The sequence below is a fragment of the Trichosurus vulpecula genome, chromosome 4 (genome assembly GCF_011100635.1).
Source record: "Trichosurus vulpecula isolate mTriVul1 chromosome 4, mTriVul1.pri, whole genome shotgun sequence".
Taxonomy (NCBI): Eukaryota; Metazoa; Chordata; class Mammalia; order Diprotodontia; family Phalangeridae; genus Trichosurus; species Trichosurus vulpecula.
The window spans coordinates 28,278,034-28,300,248 of NC_050576.1; the positions used below are offsets into that span (position 1 = coordinate 28,278,034).

General features: G+C 46.1%; 1 non-coding gene across 1 annotated transcript; it reads left to right on the top strand.

Moving 5' to 3' along the window:
* The first annotated feature begins 5,263 nt into the window (after positions 1 to 5,263).
* On the top strand, positions 5,264 to 5,427 carry LOC118849365. Its single transcript, XR_005010411.1, has one exon. It is a non-coding gene; the product is annotated as a U1 spliceosomal RNA (small nuclear RNA).
* The last annotated feature ends 16,788 nt before the right edge of the window (positions 5,428 to 22,215 follow it).

The window sequence follows — 22,215 nt, forward strand, 5'->3', positions numbered from 1 at the left end:
AGGCTCTTTCTGCCATCCCACTATGGCAGCCCTGGAAGATCAAAGGGAGTATTCAAGGGTCTTTGGGGGGCTCAGCTATGTTTGTAATCTCACCTGTCAGATTTCCAGGACTGGTGAGATTAATATTAGAGAGGATCCGGGGCAAAGGGGCTAATTGGTGCCAATAGGGGACAACAGAGTCTTGGCCCACTATGAGCCTACCACTCTTAGAAGGGGCAACCTTGTGTTCCTAGTCAAAGGAAGGAAGAAGGAAGCTGATATGATGAAGCCCAGTGTGGCAGACAGAGCTGGCAAGTTTCTATCCTCAGAAAAAAAGGACCCAATACTGAAATAACTGAACACCAGATATCAACAGTGCTAGGAGGAAATAAACAGGAAAGCAAAACTGAGGCATGGGGGATGACAGACTGGAGACATGGAATTTCAGAGTTGGAAGAGACTTTGGGGACCACCGTGCAGGCCACAGTTCAGCCTGTTCCTGATGGAGAAATCCTATGACATCCTTGGCAAGTGGTCATTCAGCCTATGCTTGAAGACCTCCAAAGATGGAGAACTCGCTATCTCTTGAGTCGGTCAGTCAATAAACGTGTATTAAGTGCCTACTCCATGCCAGGCACCGTGCTAGGTAGGGAACGCAAAGAAAGCCAAATATAATCCCTGCCCTCACAATCTAAAGGGAGAAATAACATGCCGACAATTAAGCACAAACAAGCTACCTACAGGATAAATTGGAGATTATCAACGGAGGAAAGGCACTAGTATGAAGGGGGGAAGACTCCCTTAAGAAGCAGGGAGCCCTGAGGCACCCCATTGCACTTATTTGATACCTGTAACAAAGTTTTTGTGACGCAGAGTTGAGATCTCCCTCTTGGGGGCAGAGCTTCATGCACCTTCCTGCAGGGTTGAAGTTCTGCCCCCTGGAGCCGAACAGAACATGCCTGATCCTTGCTGTACTCGAGAAGCCTCCAAATATCGAAAGACAAATCGTGTGCCCCGTCCTTCAAGTGATCAGTCTAGGCTGAACATCCTCAGCTCCTTCAATCAATAAACATCTTCAGAGGTTAGATGGGCAAAGATAAACTCCAATCCGAGGGGAGCCTGGGGGTGGAGGAGGAGTTGACCAGTGTCATTCCAAGGCCAGCCACGGCCAGTGATGGCCATCTGGGATAGCTGGGCAGTAAGCAGGTCACCAAAGGCTATATCAGGGAAACCAGTTCAGAGAACCAGGTATTTATGATTACGAGCTGGGCCAGGAAGAGAACCAAGGGTATGGTCTCTGGCAAGGAGAAGATGGCCAGGGATTAGAGTGGTAGAAATTTGATTGAATTCCACAAACATTAAGAACCTACTATGTGCCAAGCTATGTGCTAAGTGCTGGGTATTCAAAAACAAAATGAGCTTTCAAGGTTGCCCTCAGAGAGTTTACATTCTACTGGAAAGACCCAGGGGCCTGGAGAGCAGGGTTTGAGTATCAGCTCGGTCACCAGTTTCCTATGGGATTGACTGACTGATCTCTGGCGGCACAAAATGTGTAAAAACTCATCTCTGAACCTTGGTTTTGTCCTGAGGAAGCGGACTAAGACCGGCTGATTTTGCAGGTTTCTTCCAGCTCTGATTTTGTTGAATCTGGGTCCCAGATGATAGATCCAGACACAATTCCATTTGGCATAGAATTCCTTGGGAAGAATGAGCAGAACTGGGAAAAAGACTACACCAGTGCCTGGGCCTTCTCTCTCACTGCCCCTCCTGAGTTCTAGCCAAGTAGTTGCTTCCATGTATTTAGATCTTTTCTGAATCTCAGAAACTGCCTAATCTCCATGGTATGCTGTGGGATGTGTGTAAATATGTGTGTACCTTCCCACACTAGGGTACAGGATAACTCTTCCATTTGCTGACACCTGTTCTGTTCTGTGCAGACAAATTCCATTTTATTTGAAAAGGCAGAAATTCCAGATTCTATGGAAGCCCTGACCTGACTGGTAATGGGGAAACCAACACCCCTGTGTGCATGGTGTTTGGCCCCCTTACTCATTAGTGCCTTCCTCACATGTGTAGGCCAGAGCCCTTGGCCTCCAGGAGCTCACCGTGGGTTCGGTGCTTTTAGGAGGTGACAGGAGAGGGGGGAAAACAAGATCAGTGAGTTCTAAAGAAGCAGAGAATTCACAGGAAGAAACTCCACAGACCTGAAGGACTCCAATCAGTGAGAGAGTAACCGAATTTGGAGCCAGAGGACCTGGGTTCAAGTCTTGGCTTTGGGTAACTCCTTCACCTTTCTAGCCATTTCCCACTTTGTAAATTCTAGGGGATGGATTAGATGACTCCTAAGCTCCCTAGTAACTGGAAGTCTACGAACCTATCAATCCACTTCTCCAACCTTTACAGCCCCCTTAGACCAAGAGTCCCCTGCCGTGAGGGTCTGTAAGCACAGGCTGGAGGAAGAAGCTGATTCATTAAGGAGCCTCCCTCGTACTCAGGCTCTGGAGCCCCTTGTAACCTTGGGCCCCATGAATGGGAGCATTCCTCCTGCACCTCCTTTTTCCAGCGCCAGTGTGGGCTCTTTTGGGTAATTGACTCCAGATCACAGTCTGAACTTTTAAAGTCGTTTAAAGCAAGCCCTTGTAGGTCCAATAACAAAAGCCTTTATTAATAAATAAAGTGGAGTGGAGTAAAATCAGCTCCCAATATGGTCCACAGCTTACTGCTGTTTCTTACCTAGATGCAGTGGACAGGGAAAGGTGCACCGCAGCTGCGGGGGCAAATCTGTCTGCGTCCAGTTAGAACTCGCCAGCCCGGGCTGACACGCATCGACTCGTGCGGGTGGGGACGCCCAGCAGCGCTCCCAGGGGATAAAACGCCGGAGAGGAGCGTCGCCTAGCAACCAGAGGGCAATGGACCTGAAAAAAAAAGGGAAGGAAAACTCATGGGGGCGGGGCCTTATCATGACGCCATGACAGTCCAGGAGCGAGGAGGCGGGAATATGCAGATAAAGAAATCCTTCCTTGGTTGGGAAAAAAAAGCTAGCTCGGGGTGGGGGATTACTTAAGGATCCAGCCAGTATAGGGGCAAAGAATCCCAGCAGGGGGGAGAAGGGTATCTGGAAGGATGTAATGTCCCTCCCAGGGGATCCAGGTGCAGCTACCCGGGTATCACCATATGTACAGGTTAGGTGAGCCGTCAGGTTGTACTGGTCCGGCAGCCTAAGTACTCTCCCGGAAGGCGACTTCTCCTTTGTACCGCGAGTGTGTTGAGCGCTGCGATTTCCTTTAATGTCAAAAGCTGCTTAGTCTTGGAGTGTTTTCTCCGAAAAACAGGAAATTTGGCTGGCATAGTTTGTGCTAATGGGGAACGGTTTTCGCCCTGTCCCCTGACTTTTTGATGAGAAAAATAGTTTTCATCTCCTCTAGAAACTAATTGGTTTTGGGCATGCATACAGTTATAACCCTTTTTTCTGCCAAATTGATATCTTAGTCTTGTCAAGGGATTCTCACAATACGGCCGCTTCTGTGAGAAACTGTCACCAGCTGACTGTTGACCTTAGCGACTGTCATTTTTTGGGTTGTTTTTGTTGATTTAAACGACTGTCGGGAATTACATAATGTAATTAGCTGGCCATCGTCGAATTAAAGTTCCGTTTTTCTGTAAGGTCTGACTTTCTAAAGTGCTCTAGAAACTCCAAGCTGCCAAGTACCGCCGTAGGGGGCATTAGGGTCAACTCGCAGCCCCCGTTTTTCTGGTCAGGAAAATGAGGGACAAAGTAAGTCCCTTGTCCCCTGGGTCTCACAACTGGGAAATGTCTGCCTTCCGAGCAGGCGAAATAAGGGAAGCGACTGGGGGAAGGTCATGCGGCTTTCTAGAGCCAGGAAGGAGGCGTCAGGAGACAATGACAACCCAGTGAAGTCCCGGGGTAAAGAGCACAGCTAGGTGGCACAGTAGATAGAGCAAGGAAGTCGGTAATACCGGAGTTCGAATCCTGCGTCATTCACTTACCGGCAAGTCACTTCACCTCCCCTTCAATTCTTCCCTACTAACCCCATCCCTCTTCACCCCCTTGCAAAACGAGGACCTAAATCACAGGGTATAAGAATAAAAGATTTCATAACTGTATATGCGTGTGTACGTATATACACGTATATCGCTTTGCACACTACATGAAGGCTGTATAAATGCTCGCCCTTATTCGGAGTCCGCGTGACTTTGCATGGGCAAAGTCCCCTCATCCTCCTGTTTCCCCCTCTGCAGGTGGCCTCTGAATTTCCTCTCAACTACGGTAATTGCTGTTCAGTCGTGTCCGACTCCTCGGCACTCCGCAGACCATTGCTGTCCATGGTCTTGGCAAAAACACCGGAGCGAGTTACCGTGTCCTTCTCCAGTGAATCCTTTTTTAATTCTTCCAGCAAACAGAGACGAAGTGATAACATGCCCAGCTAGGAAGCGTATGGGGCTGGATTTGAGCTCAGGTTTTCCTGACTCCAGACCCAGGGCTCTATCCACCGAGGCACCTGGCTGCCTCAAGCCGGTGAGACTGATCAGCAAAGAGCAGCGTGGCTGGACAAGCTGTCAAGCCAACGATCAAGTCAGTCGGTCAGTGAGCGGGCATTTATTAGGCTCTTACTATGTACCTGGAAGTGTGCTAAGCGATTGGAATACAAATATCAGCAAAGTGAAAAACACTAGTCGTCCTGGAGGAGCTGACGTTCGAGCTGTAACGAGAAGAGAACACATTTAAAAGGAAGGGTGTGGCTGTACGGGTGTGGGAGGGGAGTCTCAGGGCTAAGTGCTGGGGACGCAAAGAAAAGCAAAAACCCCGAAGGAGTTTACAGCGTGATAGGGGTAACAATTACCTACATATTAGACACATTACGAAGTAATTTGGAGGCATGGAAAGGACGAAGCGCAAAACCTGGGAAATGGAAGTTACAGTGTCCAGCTTCTGCGCGTGCGTGAAATTTCTGGCCGGCACTCAGCCTGCCAGCTCACGAGCACCGCCCAGGATAACTGCACGTTAAAGGCTGGACCAATCCAGGAGCCTATGGGAGGGAGCATGCAGATAAGGGAGCGCCGTGGCTGCTGGTCTGTGTTATAGGAAGAAAAAAAACACACACGCAGAGACTTCGCCCCCGGGGGGGTCTTCGTAGTGTAATCAAGGAATAAGTCTAATTATTGTGATTGTTTTCAGGGCACTTCCGAAATGAACACGTAGAGATCACCCTATGCGCACAGTGCTTTGCTGGTCGGGTAGTTCGGGTAGTGCAGATCGAAAAGCATACTTACCTGGCAGGGGTGATTCCATGATCACGAAGGTGGTTTCCCCAGGGCGAGGCTTATCCATTGCACTCCGGATGGGCTGACCCCTGCGATTTCCCCAAATGCGGGAAACTCGACTGCATAATTTGTGGTAGTGGGGGACTGCGTTCGCGCTCTCCCCTGATTTGTTTTGTCTGAAAAAAGATTAAAAGGCTTATTGAGAGTAATACTGTCTGCGTTTGGCCGGCGTTTAACGACTAACCTTTCTTGCAAACGTGCAAGTGGATAGTTGATAACGCCTGAATTGATCAAATGTATTTAATGTTGCGGGTCAAGCGCAGAGTTAGTAACCCAACCGTGAATAAAGTTCGGGTCTTGCAATCGAAAACTGCGAGTTCAAATGCGGTTTAAGACGTTTCTTAACCCTGTTTGCCCAAATTTTTTCTTCTAGGGTAAAAACGTTAAATCCTTCCGTGTCTCTACCAAGAAAATCGCGAACGAAAACACCACTCAAACGATTCAACAATGCGAAAAAGCCCCCAAAGAACCTGCTCACGTGTCGGCTCCAAGTCAGATGCAGAGGCTAATACTTCTCTTTAACATTTTTCCATTGGTCAAGTCTCGTCCATGTTTGAGATTAGTTAGTGAGAACTTTCTTGTGGCTGCTGAGGAGGCAGAGGCCGCAGCGGCTGAAGACAAGATTGCCAAGCTCCGTGTCCCCGAGAGCTGAGTAACTAACCCTCCCTCACAGTTGCTGGGAAAAGGGCCGTCTAGCAGCGCTGCTATCCGTCCAGTCCACTCTGGCTAAGCACTGGGGATACAGTTAATGGAAAGACAATCCCTGCCCTCAAGGAGCTTACGATGTAAAGGGGAAAGACAATACACAAGAGGGGACAGGAAAGGAGGAGGTGAGGAGGAGTGCATGGGGAGGGGGAGGGACGGAGACGGGGAGGAACAGGACACCAGGGCGTATCTTGTTTTGTGGAGTTCAAGTCACGTAGGGGAGCAGAAGCTGACTGGAGTGAGTCAAAAATGACCAGAGCTCTATAAAGGAAGGCCCTTGGAGGAGTTTGGTGCTCAGCCCTCCAATCACCGGCCAGGAGGCTGAGGAGGTGGTGTCAATCGAGGCTTGGGCTGGCAGGCTTAGAAGTGATGAGTTTATGCTGGGAGGGGCATCTCATTCTGCGGAGCAGGCAGGGCAGCAGATGCAAAGTGGTCTGGGGGAAGAGACGGTCAAAGCAGTGGCAGTGGAGGGACTTGCTGGGCACCTTCCAATCCTGCCTCTCATACTGTCTGTGCACCTGCAGGCAGACATTTAAATTTTTGGAGCCTGGATGGCTTCATTTGTAAAATGAGATGAATCAGGTTGGCCCTGCTCCCTCACAGGGTTGTGGAGAGATCAGAAAGGATACTCAGAATTTATCTGAACTGTTACTCCCCTCCTTCTGGAGTCCTATTAGGACCATAGCTTCAGAGCAGGAAGGGACCCTGGCTGTCATTGAGTGCATTCCACCCAGATGAAAAAACTGAGGCCTGGAGAAGTGAAGAGATTTCTCCAAGGTCACACAACCTTGTGGTTCCTCTGACTTCACACCCAGCATTCTTTCTCCTACTAAAACAGTCTAAGATTTCATCAACTTTTTTAAGCTTTTGAAAGGCAAATCGAAGATGATTGACATGATCATATGATCCCTTGATCCCATCATCATCATTGTCTTCACAATAATATAACATTTATGTAGCACCTACTATGTGCCAGCCACTTTACAAATATTAACTAACTCATTCAATCTTCTCAACAACCTTGGGAGGTAGATGGTATTATTCCTCCCCCTTTTTTTACAGTTGAGGAAACTAAGGCAAACAAGTGGCTTGCCCAGGACATACAACTAGTGAGTGTCTGAGGTTAGATTTGAGTCACGTCTTCCTAACTCCAGATCCAGTGCTCTGTCCACAGTGCCCCCTACTTGCCCAACTGTAGTTTATAAATAACGTGCTGTAGGGTCAGCTGAAGTCAGAAGCCCTAGGTTTTAGTTCCAAGCAGGCTTTCCTCATCTGTAACATGAAGATGTTAAATTAGAGGAGCCTCTGAGGTCCCTTCCAGCGCTAGAGAGGTAATCTGAAGAGATTTTGAGCCTTGAGAGAAACACGAAAATTCAGAGAAGAGGAACCTTGGGGGTGGAAATATCATAAGCAGGCCCGTTTTAGGTATGAGTATGCCTAAGGGATATCTGTTTGGACATGTATGGATGTGCAGCAGCCCGTTGGTGATGCTCATGCCTGGGAGAGAGGCTAGGGGTGGATATACGATTTGGGAACCACCTTCTTAGATCGCTGAGTTGACTCCGGAGCTGATGAGGTCACTAAGAGAGTAAAGAGAAACAAGGAGAGATCACAGGTTAGAGCCTTGGGGGCCACCTACAATTAAGGAGCAGGAGACAGACAAAGACCAAGCAAAGAAGTCTGAGAAGGAGTGATCAGACAAGTGGAAGGAGAACTGAGAGAGAATGAAGTCAAGGAAAGAGAGTATCCAGGAGGGAGGAAGTGGCTAACAGTGACAATTAATTACTCTGTGCTTTCTGAGGGGTTGGCAACAAAAGCAAAGAAGAGAAGTCAGACTGGAATTGACATCTTTACTCTCTCAGTGACCTCATAGACTCCTAGGTTGAGGGAAGGCCCCCATTAAGGATACCGGAGGCCCTGGGTGGGGGGCAAGTACTCACCCCTATTTCACTTTAATGCTCCAATGGCTCCTTGATCTCAACAATACGGGTGTTTCCTGCAATGGTGCAGACTGGAGACCATTCCTACCTTCTAGGATTCTTATCTGTGTCCTCTTTTGACTTTACCACTGGGGTTCCCTCAACATACTGGAGACCTTCCTGGTTTTCTCTTGAGATCCCGAGAATGCCAGCAGAACATGTAGACTGTACCTCTTCTGTCTGTCCCTTGTTCTCAGTGCATGCCCAGGACATTTTGTTTTCCAGTCATACGTTTCTTTGATCACATCCTTAATTCTGCCTCTCCATAATTCTTTCTCTCTCCTGTTGGAGTGAGCAGCCACCTAATAAACTCATTCCTGCTAAGGTTGATTCATTTATTTATTCAAACATTTGTAATGAGGGCTTACTTGTCTAATTCTCTTAGGTCAAGGCCAGCTGCTTTGCAACCTCTAGGTTCTAGGGGTACCCCTGAGGGATTAGGATACCTTTTCTCTAATGCCTTCAGCTTGCCTCTTGGTCTGTGCTCTCCCCATTGTTAACTTGTAGTCACTAGTGCCCCAGTTCCACTTAAACAACTTAAAATCAATTACCTTCTACAAAGAGATATTTACTTTGAACAGAGATATAAACTCCTCCTTCCCCCCTTTAAACTTCAGCAGCACACTCCACAGTTACTGTATAGCTCTCGTCTCAGCCACCACTGGTCAAGTTTCTGAAGGTCTCTCTCTTTGCTCCTTAGGGCCTCAAAACTCGATGTTGGCTGCAAACATTGGCACTGACTCAACTTCGATAAATGGAAGCAAACCATTTATTGGCAGGCAGCATCCCCTTGCTAATAAATGTTATCTGGCATGGGAAATTGCCTCAGTGTACCTTTTTGTTAAATTTCACTCATAAAACTCTCTGCCCAGCCAGAAAGCATGTATCTCCCACCCAGATAGCTACTGGGCAAGCCAGAAAATCTCAGCCAATCAGTCAGTCCTGCATTCAAGTGATATGGCAGATGCCTGAATCTCCAATGTGGCTAATGCAGGAGCTGCCTCTCTCGTGACCCAAGGACAAGCTAGAAGCTGGTGGGTTTCTTGTAGTGTTAGCTATAGATATCCTTGGCTGTTTACACCCAAATTCAGACTGATGGTAAACGATCTAATTTGTTCGTCAAATTAATTTGCTCGATGATATGAACTAACGAGGAAATTATTTAACAAATGTTTCCATAGGTAGTCTGTCATTTCCAGGGGTCCCATATGTTTCCTAGTTGTTCGTGAACACACATGTTGTTGACTAGCCTATACAACACATATGCTTGCTTATCATAATATTGAAAAACAAGTTATGAAAAACAGACACCAAAACACTTTGTCACAAAATAGTGGCCTAATACAAAATAGAATCTGTTATATCAAGGCGATAAATTTACTGTCATTATAGGAAGACAGTATGCAAACAATTATGGATGAACAGCATATGTACAGTGATCAGCATAGGGAAGGCACTAGCATTATGGAGGACTGGAAAAGGCTTCCTTTGGGAAGTGGGATTTTCGATGGTACCTGAAGGAAATCAGGAAAGCCAAGGCAGAGATGAGGAGGGAGAGCATTTTAGACATGGGAGTATATTAGCAAACGCCCTAGCACACCCAGGATGGCCGCTAGCACAGATTCTTTGATCTGCTTTTATAGAGGAAAGACAGCTTCCAAGGGGTTAACAATTAAACAATGTGGACTTTATTCTATCTAACCTTCTCACAAGGGTTGCTGAGCACCAACTCCTACAGTGTTCCCTAATCACCCTTCTCATAGGGGAGAAGGTGGGGAGCAATTCCCCCTATGTCTCAATGGGGCCAATTGAGACAGAGACAACTTGTGCATTCCCCTAAATCCCTCCAAGTCTCAATGGGGGCCAGTTGAGGCAAATACAGATTCCCCCCAAGCCTTGATGGGGGCCGATCAAGGCACACACAGCATCCTAGCTTGTGCATTTCAACTCTAAAGGTTCCCCACTCACTGACCAGTGCCCACCTGCTTTATACCTACCCTCCACCCCTCCAGGGTCCTGACTTTTACAATCTAAACAGGTGACTCCTGGCCCTTACAATCTACACGGATCATGGCGGAGATGTTTTGAACCATAGAACTCATACCCAATACCTGGGAACAAGAGATTACTATGGCCATGGATTCTGGAAAACCAGAGGAAATGTCTGGAGCTGGGAGATGGAGTGTTTTGCGTGAAGTACAGCAAGGAGGCCGGTGTCTTTAAATCCAGAATATGTGGTAGGCAGAGAGCTATAAGTAGAGGTTGGGGGTGGGAGTGGAAGGTTATGAAGAACTTTAAACACTGAACGGGGTTTTGTATTTGATCCTGGAGGTAATAGGGAGCTACTGTAGTTTATAAACAGTTTATGAACTTGTGCTTTTGGAAAATCCAGATGAGGAAAGATGGATTAGAGTGGGAAGTGGCTTGAGGCAGGGAGACCAAGCAGAAGGCTATTGGAACCTGAGGTGATGAAGGCCTCCACCAGGCAGTGGCAGCATCAGAAGTGTGAGGGAGCCTGCAGGAATGAGAGGATAGTGTCATCAACGGCAATAGGAAAGTTAGGAAGAGAAGATTTGGGGAGAAAGATACAGAGCTGTCTTGGACACGTTGAAGATGTCTATGGGACATCAAGTTTGAGAAGTCCAAGGGACAGGTGGGGATGTGAGACTTGAGGTCAGAAGAGAGGGTAGGACTGGACAAATATACCTTCATATTGAACCTATTTTCATGTTAGTCGTGTTGTAAAGAAGAATTAGAACCAAGGAAGAAACAGGAGAAAGAAGAAACAAGAGAGAGAGAGAGAGAGAGAGAGAGAGAGAGAGAGAGAGCAAATAACATGTCAGTTTTGATTCTAATGATTCAGAGACCTACGTAGCCAGTCTCTTAGGCTCTACTCCTGCTTCACCAGCTATCTGTTGGATGTATCAAACTGGATGTCTCATGGGCATCTAAAATTCACCATGTTGTTACCTTTCTCCCCAAACCTTCTCCTCTGAGTAACTTGTCTATTTCTTCTGGGGACACCACCATCCTTCCAGTTACAACTTTGAAACATCTTCAGTTTTTCAGTCCTTCACCCCACGTATCCAATCAGTCACAAAGTTACTTCTGCCTCCAAAGCATCTCTCCCATTTGTCGCCTTCTTTCCACTCCCACCACAACCATCTTAGTTCAAGCTCTCATCATCTTTTGCCTGTACTATTGATCTTCTTACCTCAAGTCTTTCCTCACTTCAATCTATCATCCAAATAGTACCAAAGCAATACTTCTAGAGCACAGCTCTATGTTACTCCTCTGCTCAGTAAGCTCCAAATGATTCCTTACTATCTCTAGGCATAAATACAAATTCTTTGGTTTAACAGTGAAAACATGTCACAGCCTGGTTCCGACCCACCTTTTCAGCCTCACTTTATTGCTTCCCTTCCTATATTCCATAAAAATTGGCTTTCTTAATCTGCTTCCCACATCACGATCCATCTCTGTATCTTCCCACAAGCTCTTCCCCATGCCTGGAATGCACACCCTCCTCACTTCCATTTCTTGGAATCTCTTGTTCCTTCCTTGAGTACCACCTCCTCTCCCTGAGGCCTTTCGTAGACACCCTCCCATCCAGCTGCTCCAGAGTTTCCCCTTGAACCCTCCTCCCAAACCTCGGATTTATTTTGCACACATTTACATATTTGTGTTCTTCTCCCTGGTAGAATGGAAGATCCTTGAGGGTAGACTCTGTTTCGTTTTTGTGCCCCCTGCAACAGTCTGCTAGCAGCTGCTGTAGGGGTGTAAGACTCAACAAGACCAGTACACAGAAAGCTGCCATCACCGGTTCTTTTAATCTGCTTTACTAAGGAAAGCAACGTTAAGGGGTTAACAATCTTATTTCAATCCAACATACAAATATCATTCACGTAGTTCAGGAGGAAAAGCCAGCAACCTGAACTTTAGAGCAAATACAAACAAATTACAAACGTACACAATATAAATAGACCAAATCACAATTCATGGTTACCAGGGAAACATCAACATCTGGGTTCACAAGTCGGGAGGCTCTTAGAGAGGCTACCCAGAGTCTCCATAGCAACACTCTGCCAGGAGTGAGACCCTCAAACAAACAACTCTGTTCTCTCTTTTTATACTGCCCTTAGACTTCATCAGAACTTAGGCGAGTACTATTGGCTCTGGTCTTAGCAACTCCCCTTAGGGCACTGGGGGCTTCCCACCTCTCTCAAACTAGGGAACTAGTTTGCTAACCAGCCTGGGGCTTTGTGCCTAGGAAGACTCAATCAAAGACACTTAATTAATTTAGCATTCTAAAACAATAAAAAGAAGTCCCACTCTAATTACCAATACAGTCCCTAGCACAGAGTGCATCCACATAGTGGATATTTAATAAAGAAATGTTTGATTTATTGTTGCAGAGGTGTACACAATTTTCTGAAGCCTAGTTAAGATGGCTGTGACATTGCTGCCCCCTGGTGTCTTCTAGGCCAAGCATTCCATTTCTCTTTCCATCAAACTATTCCTATCAAGCAGGTGCTGGGCTGGGTATCAGGAAGACTCATTTTCCTGAGTTCAAATCCAGCCTCAGCACTTACTAACCTTGTGAGTTTCTTTATCTGTAAAATGAGCTGGAGAAGGAAATGACAAACCACTCCACTGTCTTTGCCAAGCAAACCTCAAATGGGGTCACAAAAAGTCAGATATGACTGAAACAAGTGAACAAACAGCAGAGAAAAAGTTGAAATACAGTATTTTAGGGGTGGGGGGAACTGGAGAACATAGAATGTCAGATAATAGACCATAAATAGATTTAAATCTGGGAAGAAGCTTAGAACAAAGTGTGGCCTGAAAACCAGAACTAGAACCCAGGTTTTCCGTTCTTTCAATTAAATTCAATAAACATTTTAAAATCAGCCACTAAATGCAGTGCTCTGTGCTTGATACAAAATCCATAGATGATGGGGATTTTGCCTTCATGAGAGGCAGTGTGGTCTAAGGGTCAAAAGTACCTTAGCCTTAGATCCAAGCATGACTTAGCTTCAAATCGCACGTCCCACACAAGCTATGTAACCTTGGGCAAGTAATTTAACTTCTAAGCCTCAGTTACCTTATCTGTAAAAATGGGGATACTAAGACCACCAGCAGTCACCCCACAGGGCTCCTGGGAAGATCAAATCAGATAATGTCCGGAAAGGGTGCTGTGATGCTTAGAGATCTGTACACTGGTCAGCTAGGATGATTTCAAAGCTCACAATTTAGTAGGTGAGAATGATAGTCACTACACGATAAGTGCACAAAAGGGATCACCTCCTGAAAGATATCCCAAAGTGAAAATTTTCCGGGAAAATTATAGCCAAATCCCAGAGCTCTCAGATCAAGGAGAATATTTTGCAAGCAGCCAGCCAGAAAGAAACAATTCAAATATCATGGAGCTACAGTCAGGGTCACACAAGACCTGGCAGCTTCCATATTAAAGAAGCAAAGAGCTCAGGATATGATATTCCAAAAGGCAAAGGAGCTAGGATTACAACCAAGAATAACCTACGCAGCAAAACTGAGTATATTCTTTCAGGAAGAAAAATGAGTATTTAATGAAATACAGGAGTTTCAAATATTTCTGATAAAAATACCAGAACTGAATAGAGCATTTGATATTCAAACACAAGAGTCAAGAGAAGCACAAAAAGGTAAACAGGAACATTCCTATATGGGAAGATGATGATTGTAATTTGTAAGAACTTTATCATTATTATGGCAGTTAGAAGGTGTATACATAGACAGAGGGCAGAAGTGTGAGTTAACTGTAATAGGATTATCTCAAAAAATTAATTAAGATGTGAGAAAGAGGGATGTACTGGGAGAAGGCGAAGAAAGGGAAAATGAGAAAACTATCTTACATAAAAGAGGCAGGCAAGGAAGAGCTTTTACAGTGGAGTAGAAAATGGGAGGGTGGTGGGCACTGCTTCAACCTCACTCTCATCAGAATTAGTTCAAAGAAAGAATAACATACACACTCAGTTGGATTTCAAAATCTATCTTACCCAACGGGGAAATAGGAACAGAAGGGATAAGAGAAGGGACGGGAGTGGGGGTGGGGGACAATAGAAAGTAGGAGAGATTAAAGGAGGCTGTAGTCAGAAGCAAAACAGACTTTTGAGGAGGGATGGGGAAAGAGAGAAAGAGAGAGAGAGAGAGAGAGAGAGAGAGAGAGAGAGAGAGAGAGAGAGAGAGAGAGAGAGAGAGAGAGAGAGAGAGAGAGAGAGAGAAGGATAAACAGGAAAATAGGATGGAGGGAAATACACAATTATTAATCATAACTGTGAATGTGAATGGGATGAAGTCACCCATGAAATGGAAGCAGACAGCATAATGGATTAGAAACCAGAATCCATCAATATGTTGTTTACAAGAAACACACTTGAAACAAAGAGAGACACACAGTTAAAGTAAGGGTCTGAAGCAGAATTTGTTATGCTTTAGCTGAGGTAAAAAAAAAGGCAGGGGTAGCAATCATGATCTCAGACAAAGCCAAAGCAAAAATGACCTAATTAAGAGAGATAAGCAGGGAAACTACATTTTGCTAAAATGTTGCTTACTTTGGAGATTTAGAAGTCAAAAAGAGTGGAGTGGAAGGATGAGCAGCAGTGAGGGCCCGGTTCATGTTATGCACCATCATTAAACTGCTTAGTAGCCCAGGAGTAGGACTGGAGAACTCAGAGGGTGGAGGTTATCCAGGGAAAGTCTGGCTAAAGGTCAGAGAGTGACCTTAGGGGAGTGGTAGCACACCATAGCATCAAGGCTGAGTATGGAGGCAAGTGAAGCCACAGTGGGGAAGCTGAACCTGGGAAACAGGGATGGGTCAAGGGACAGTAAGTCAGATCCGATCTCAAAGCTGGGCAGGTAGCATGTTACCAAGAGATGATGAACTGCCATGTCAGACCATGCTGGTGTGAGGCTGCAGTGGGATGGAGATGGAAATTAGAATTAAGGCCATTGAGAGACCTCTCGATCATGTCCCAAGAGCCATTGATATCAACATTGAAACAGAGAAGGTGTATGGTAGGGGTAGAGAAGAAGACTGTGAGAGGGAGCTAATGTCATTGAAAAAGTCTAGGGAGTGATATGAAGGTCGATAGATGGCAGCAAGAAAGAAGAAAAGATAAGGCAGATCGGACTAACTTTATTCTGGGCCCATAGTGAGATTTTATGGGCCCGCCCATGTTTCCTACACTATGGGGCACAGTGGTTAGAGCACCAGGCTTGGAATCAGGAAGACTCTTTGTGCCCGCAGTGGCGTGAATATGTGATGAAGTCATTGACACAAAAAGACAGACATGGGGCTATAGACTCATTTTAATGGAGTTACTGACAGTATTTTATACAGGTTAATTGCTGAGTTATCCTGACTTCAAAGAAGAGTACAAGAAAGCATTGATTAAGTTTTTTATCTCCTTGTTCCTGGGAGTGAGACACTATTTTTCCTCAAGGCTAACCAAATTGAAACATTTATGTTCTCTCGCATATAGATAACCAGGCTGAAACATTTCTGTCACCTCCCATGTAGACAATCAGCTACAAAGGCAGGTTTTCTTTGCCAAGTCTTCTTATTCTAAAACTGGCATTCTCAATTGACCCTGCCTTGCAGAGGTCTAAGAGGCCCAAACAGGATATAGCTGGCTCCCTACAACTCTTCCTGAGCTCAAATCCAGCCTCGGATTAGCTGTGTGACCCTGGGCAAGTCACTTAACTAAAACTGTTTGCCTCAGTTTCCTTATCTGTAAAATGAGCTGAGGAAGGAAAAGCACTCCAGTATCTTTGCCAAGAAACTCCAAATGGGGTCATGGGGAGTTGGACACCACTGAAATGACCCAACAATAACAGGGGATCCGCCCTAATTGCCCCAAGTTTTTCTTTTCCCCAATTGCTCCACCCAACATTAATCTGCGCCCTCGGTCATTATCACAATCAGATGCTACGTTGCATGGTTACTTAACCATTTCCTATGTGGGTGTGTTGTCGCTCCAAATAAGTGGTTAGCTAGGACTGTGTTTTACATTCCTGTGCTTGTGGGTCAGTTGTGTCTGACTCTTCGTGACCCCATTTGGGGTTTTTCTTGGCAAAGACCCTGGAAGGTTCACCATTTCCTTCTCCAGCTCCTGTGTGGGCATGCAGTAACACTGATGGCGACACCTAGCATTTATACAGCTCTTTAAGGTTGCAAGGTGCTTTGCATGCATTATCTCATTTGATCCTCACAATAACCCGGTGATGAAGGTGCTATTATTATCTCTACTGTACAGATGGGGAAACTGAGGCTGAGAGGTGACTGAGCCAGGATTCAAACTTGGGTCTTCCTGACTCCAACTCAAGCACTTAATTTACTAGGTCACATACTGGATCAATAAGATGGACCAGTTCACGTGAAAGAGGGCTTTGAGGATGGAGCCAAGTAAATGGGTTGTCAGCTTGGCGTGGCTATGAGAAGAGCTAACAAAGTCTTCTGCTGCCTTTCGAGGCACTGACCAGAACACAGAGGCACAAGCCCTGCCATCCATAGCCCTGCTCAGACCACAGCTGGCACATGCCAGTGTTTTAAAAATGACATTATCAAGACAGAACATCCAGAGAGATAAGTTTGGCTCCAAAAGAGGGCCAGCAGGATGATGGGGGGCCTTTAGTTCATGCCATTTGAGGACTCATCGAAGGAAGGAAGAATGTCTGACCTAGATAAGTGGAGTGCAGCAGCTATCTACGATGGCCACATTGAAGTACTAGAAAGGATCTCATTCGGAAGAGGGACCAGCCTTGCCCTGTTTGGCCCCAGAGGACAGAACCAGATGGCATGGGGCTAACCGAGGCCATCCCAGAAGGGTGTGGGCTGCCTCAGGTGGTGGTGGGCTCCCCTCCTTGGAGGCTCAACAACTACTTGTTAGACTGTTTAAAAGTGGATCCTAAACATGTGGGGGCATTGCCTGTGGGTGGGCAATGAGGAGAGGCCTCATGGAGGTCCAGCCTCCATGGCCTCCCCTCTCCCCTTCACCATTGCATCACTCCTGGACCTCAAGAGTCGTAGGAGCCTCCCAGCTGTCACATTGCTTTTATCAAACTATACCCTTCAGATGTTCCAGTTTCTCCTGTCTTCTCCACGTTTCTTAATTGGCTCACCCTATAGCTTAACTCACCCACTCTGGCTTCACCTGCACTTACAAGCCTGGACTTCTGGCACTCTGACCTCTGACCATCCTAATTCCATGAGTGAAGGCTGGACTCCCACTGCAAATCCTGAGCTTCGTTAGGTTTGCTTCCTCTGCCTAGGATGTCTTGTGATCACCTAGCTGACACTGCTCTAGCAGAACTCAGAGCTGAGCATGCTGTGTGCTTTGGGAAAATGGCCAAGCCCCAGTGGAAGCAGTCTATCCTGGGAGGTCACACCCAAACATCATGGCACATCTTCTTACACTAAGTCCAGCAAAGATGTATGAAGCACCTATTATGCAGACGGCACTGGGGAATACAAAGATGGAGCCAGATCCTGTTCCTTCCTCAAGAAGTTTAACATTGAATAAGCAAGGAATACAAGTACACGTATTAGTGAGGGCCTCACAACAATGCTAGATAGGCAGGAAGGCTTTGTCTTTGTATTTTTACCAGAACTGATATGGTTAATCATTGCAAGTCATATATGCTGAACTTACGGTGCTTTAAAAATATAATCAAACGTTTATTGAATGCCTGTCACAGAACAGGAAGATACCAGAAGTTGTAAGTTCCATTCCCTGTCCCCAAGGAGCTTTACAGATTGGCTGGAGGGAGGGGGCAGAGACGTCACAAGTTAACTGAGGCTATGTCTCAAAGGAGTGGTCGAGTCAGTCAGTGGCATAACTCTAGTTCAGAGGGTGGACAAGTCTCTGAACCAGGGCCAGGGCCATCAGCAAGGCTTCCCTCTGGAGGGGGGGTTAAAGCTGGATTCTGGAGGGTGGGTGGTATCCAGATGGGTGGAGAGAGATGGGAGAAGGATGAGGAGAGGCACATATGGTGAGCTTCCAGGAGTAACCAATGGTCTACCAACTTCCCATCTGGATACTTCATCATAGATGGAACTCTGGGTCCTAAAAGGCTCTGCCAACAATCCATGCCCAGGGCCTGGGAGCTCCTTACTCAAGGTGGGGGTGAGTGGGGAGGGTCTAGGCCTTTCAGCAGAATGTCTGTAATACAATGACAATCAATAAGCATGGATGAAGTGCCTACTATGTGTCAGGCACTTAGAGAGCCCTACTGGCTCAGTGTTTGCTGGTGAATGTTTAACAACTGGCTCCCCCCCACCCCTAAAAAAAGTACATACTTAAGTTTAATAAGCCTTATTAACATTTTCTCCTTAAGGCTAGATAACAATAGAACAATAAATCAAGCCCTGATTCGTTAAAAAAAAAAAAGTGGATTCCTGTCTACTGCAGAGACCTGGGTCTCTGATCTGAGATCCTTTCTAACTCTGAGGTCAGAGTGCAAGGAATGTCATCTTGTCATCCATGTGGATGGGGGATGAAGGCTGAGCCTAAAACCCTGATGAAATCTAGAGAAGGAATTGCTGATAGGGAGAGAAAGCAGTATGACACTTTCCACCCACCCAGTGGTATACCACTCTTTGTGACCTCATTTGGGGTTTTCTTGGCAAAGATAACAGCGTGAGCCTGAGAGAAGGGTGGGAAACTGGAGGGTCCACCTTTGTAGCATAGATCCAGTGAGACTTCCCCAAATCAAACCTCAGTTAACCAGCCTGCCCTGGGATGGGCTCTTCTGGGAAACTGGAATTTGCATAGAGCTAGAAGGGATTACAGATAAGGCAAGTGAAGGCTACAGGGATTAAATGACTTTTCCCAAGGTCACTTAGCAACTAAGTGGCAGAGATGGGATTTGAACCCAGGACCTCTGGCTCCAAATTCAACTTGCTTTCCACTGTACTGTACTGCCTTACAGACTCAAGTGCAAAAGGGGTCAAGGCCAAATGCGAGAGGACATTTTTCTCAGTGGCTGCCCCTGGCATTGGTGCCATCTCTCTGCCAGCCGCAGCCCCTCTCTGGGGGTAGGGGCAGCAGCTATGAACAGGCCATCATCTTCACCTAGGCAGCTGTTTGAACTCGAATATTCTCCCAGCTGGAAGAGACCTCACCTAATCTGTACAGGCTCCCCTCACCATTTATGGCATTCAGGCCTGCCGTAGTCACATTCTGGCTTCTGTTCATGGAGTCTCCTTCCTAATAAGCTTTCTTTCCAAACTGAATTGCTCAAGGGACTTTGTACCTCCTGCCTGGGACATCCTCCTTCCTACCAAAACAACAGTAATGGTGACTCATAGTTGTCACAGTGCTTTAAAGTTTACGGAGCATTGGTCCAACTAACCCTGTGATCTGGAGGGTGCAGTGACGTTTCAACCTATTTTACAGAAGAGTAAACATTGGGAGAAGACGAGCAAGTCCCATCGCTGATTTGGATGCTTCCTTCTCTGAAAAATGAGGGGGTTGGGCTGGATGGCCTTGAAAGTGCCTTTGAGTCCTCCATGGATGAGTCTATAATTCTAAGAGCGGGGGCCATGAGGTCTTCCATCCCCAGGCCCAGGGAGTTCCCCACTACATGTGTTCTTGCCTTCAGAGGCCTGCTTATGATTCTCATCCATGAAGCTTTCCCCAAGTAACCAATCTATTTTGTTGTGTTATTTTGTGTCTGACTCTTCGTGACCCCATTTGGGGTTTTCTTGGCAAAGATAATGGAGTACTTGGCCATTTGCTTCTCCTCATCTACAGATGAGGAAACTGAGGCAAACAGGATTAAGTGACTTCCCAGGGTCACACAGCTAGGAAGTGTCTGAGGCTGGATTTGAACTCAGTTCTTCCTGACTCCAGGTTCAGCAATCTATCCACCGAGCCACCTAGCTGCCCAGCCTCTCTACGTGCTGCAGTAGTTGCTTATGCTTTTTTGGGCTGTGTGACTCTGAAGTAGACATTTAACCTCTCACAGGCTCAGATTCTCTCCTCTATAGAATGGGGACACAGAGCAGCGCCCCCCTCTTAGGTATCACCATGACGAAAATGATGCTCAGAGTATAACGGCTGGTACGGTTGATGACATAAAGGCAGTGTGACCAGCATCCTTGCCTTCGGAGTCCGTCTGTAATGCCTTTCATTTCCCAAGACGTCCATAAATCACACACTTCTGTGACTGAAGGCATAGCATCTTAGGGCAGAGGAGAGGCCGTGTGGTATAGAGGATTAGGTGTGCTCTGGGTTTGGGAGTCAGGAAGCTCTGGGTTCAAATTCTACCTCGAATCCTTTTGCATGCGTGGCCTCTCTCTGGGTCTTCCTTTCCTTGTTTGTAAATTGGATTCCATCACCTCTAAAGTCCCTGTGATCTGTGAGTTTTTGAATGAATGACACATTTATTAAGCACTTATGGTATACTAAGTGCCTGGGCTACAAAGAGAAAAGTAAACTAGGGGGCAGCTAGGTGGCTCAGTGAGTAGAGGCCTCAGACACTTGACACACTTACTAGCTGTGTGACCTTGGGCAAGTCACTTAACCTCAATTGCCCTGCCTTCCCCCCTCTAAAAAAAAAAAAAGAAAAAAGTAAAATAGTCCTTGCTTTCAAAAGGCTCCTATTTCAATAGGATTGTAGAGAGTCTGGCAGACTTGCTGTTTTCATTCAGTACTTTTCCAGTTGTGTCTGATTCCTTATGACCCCATTTGGGGTTTTCTTGGCAAAGATACTAGAGCAGTTTGCCATTTCCTTTTCTAGATCATTTTACAGATGAGGAAACTGAGGCAAACAGGGTTAAGTGACTTGCCCAGGGTCACACAGCTAGGAAGTATCTGAGGCCAGATTGGAACTTGCGTCCTCATTGAAGCTAGGGAACTGGTAGTCCTATAGGGGAGGCTGAGGCTGGTAGATCTCTTAGGCTCAGGAGTTCCACGATGCAGTGGGGATGATGTGAAAATTCATCATGTTTCCACACTTGTAGAGTGAGACTCTGGTAGCCCAGAGCAACCAGGGTGCCTAAGAAGGTGTAGACCAGCCCAGATCAGGAACAGAGGAGGCCAAAGCCCATCAGTGTTGGGACAAGGCTCATGAGCTGCTGTTGTACTTCTAGCCAGGGTGAGATTGGGAGACTTAGAGAAAGAATAGAAGGAAGGAATGGAGGGAGGGAGGGAAGGAAGGAAAGAAAAAGAAGAAAAGAAAAGGAAATGAAAGGAAGCAAGTAAACATGCAAACAAGAAAGAAAAAAAAAATGATGGATTCTAAGAGGGGGTGGTGAGGAGGAAGTCCATTCCAGATACTGGGGAGTGTGTAAAGTATGGTGGTGGGAGATGGCATTTTGAGTATGTTTGATTGAATGGAGAGCACATGAAGGAGGGTAATATGGAGTGAGTCTAGGGCCCTGTTCCTGTAGGGTTAGATATCTAGACATTCAAGAACAGCTGTACCAAAGTCAGAATAATTCCATTGGTTGACATATGATGCATAGGCTAAAATAAGCAAATAACATATCAGTAGCGACACGGGTTGGGAAAGCAAGAAATATCTCCACTGCCAAGGTGGTCACAAGGTGGATGGGCTTCTCCTTAGTTTAGGCAGGGGCTATCCATATATTCCAAGGTATCCATATACCTTGCCACCACCCATGCTTGGAATTTGAGCAAAATAGGATGGAGATATCTTTCCTGCATTCTTATGGTTGTGCAAGTGAGCTCTGCAGCTGGTAAACAAGTAAGGAACATTACTAGAATTTGAGGCCTATTATAGGGCTCCTCTATTAGACTCTATATTCCTATGTGACTTGTTCAAAGTATGGATTAATATATTGCTTATTTTTGCCCAAATATGCAAAAGAGGCATGGCAAAATGCAGGATCTCATTGGTTGATAGACCTTACTCTTGAGGACCAAAAATGACATATTAGTGGGGGGGAGGTGTCATAGATTGAATGAAGTATGGGACATCTCCACTGACTAAGTGTCCATAAGATGGTCACCTGCTCATGTTGGACAACAGAGAATGGTCCGGAGGTACAAAAATAATTGGGGGATTTTTCCTTCTAGTTGAGTCACCTCCACCACACTGGGCTTGGTCACCATGACAAGGAAAAACAAGGGTGGAGGGCCTCTAGTTAACTTCCTGTGATTAAGCAAGTAAACTTATAATCTGCAGCTCCCAGCTCTGGGGC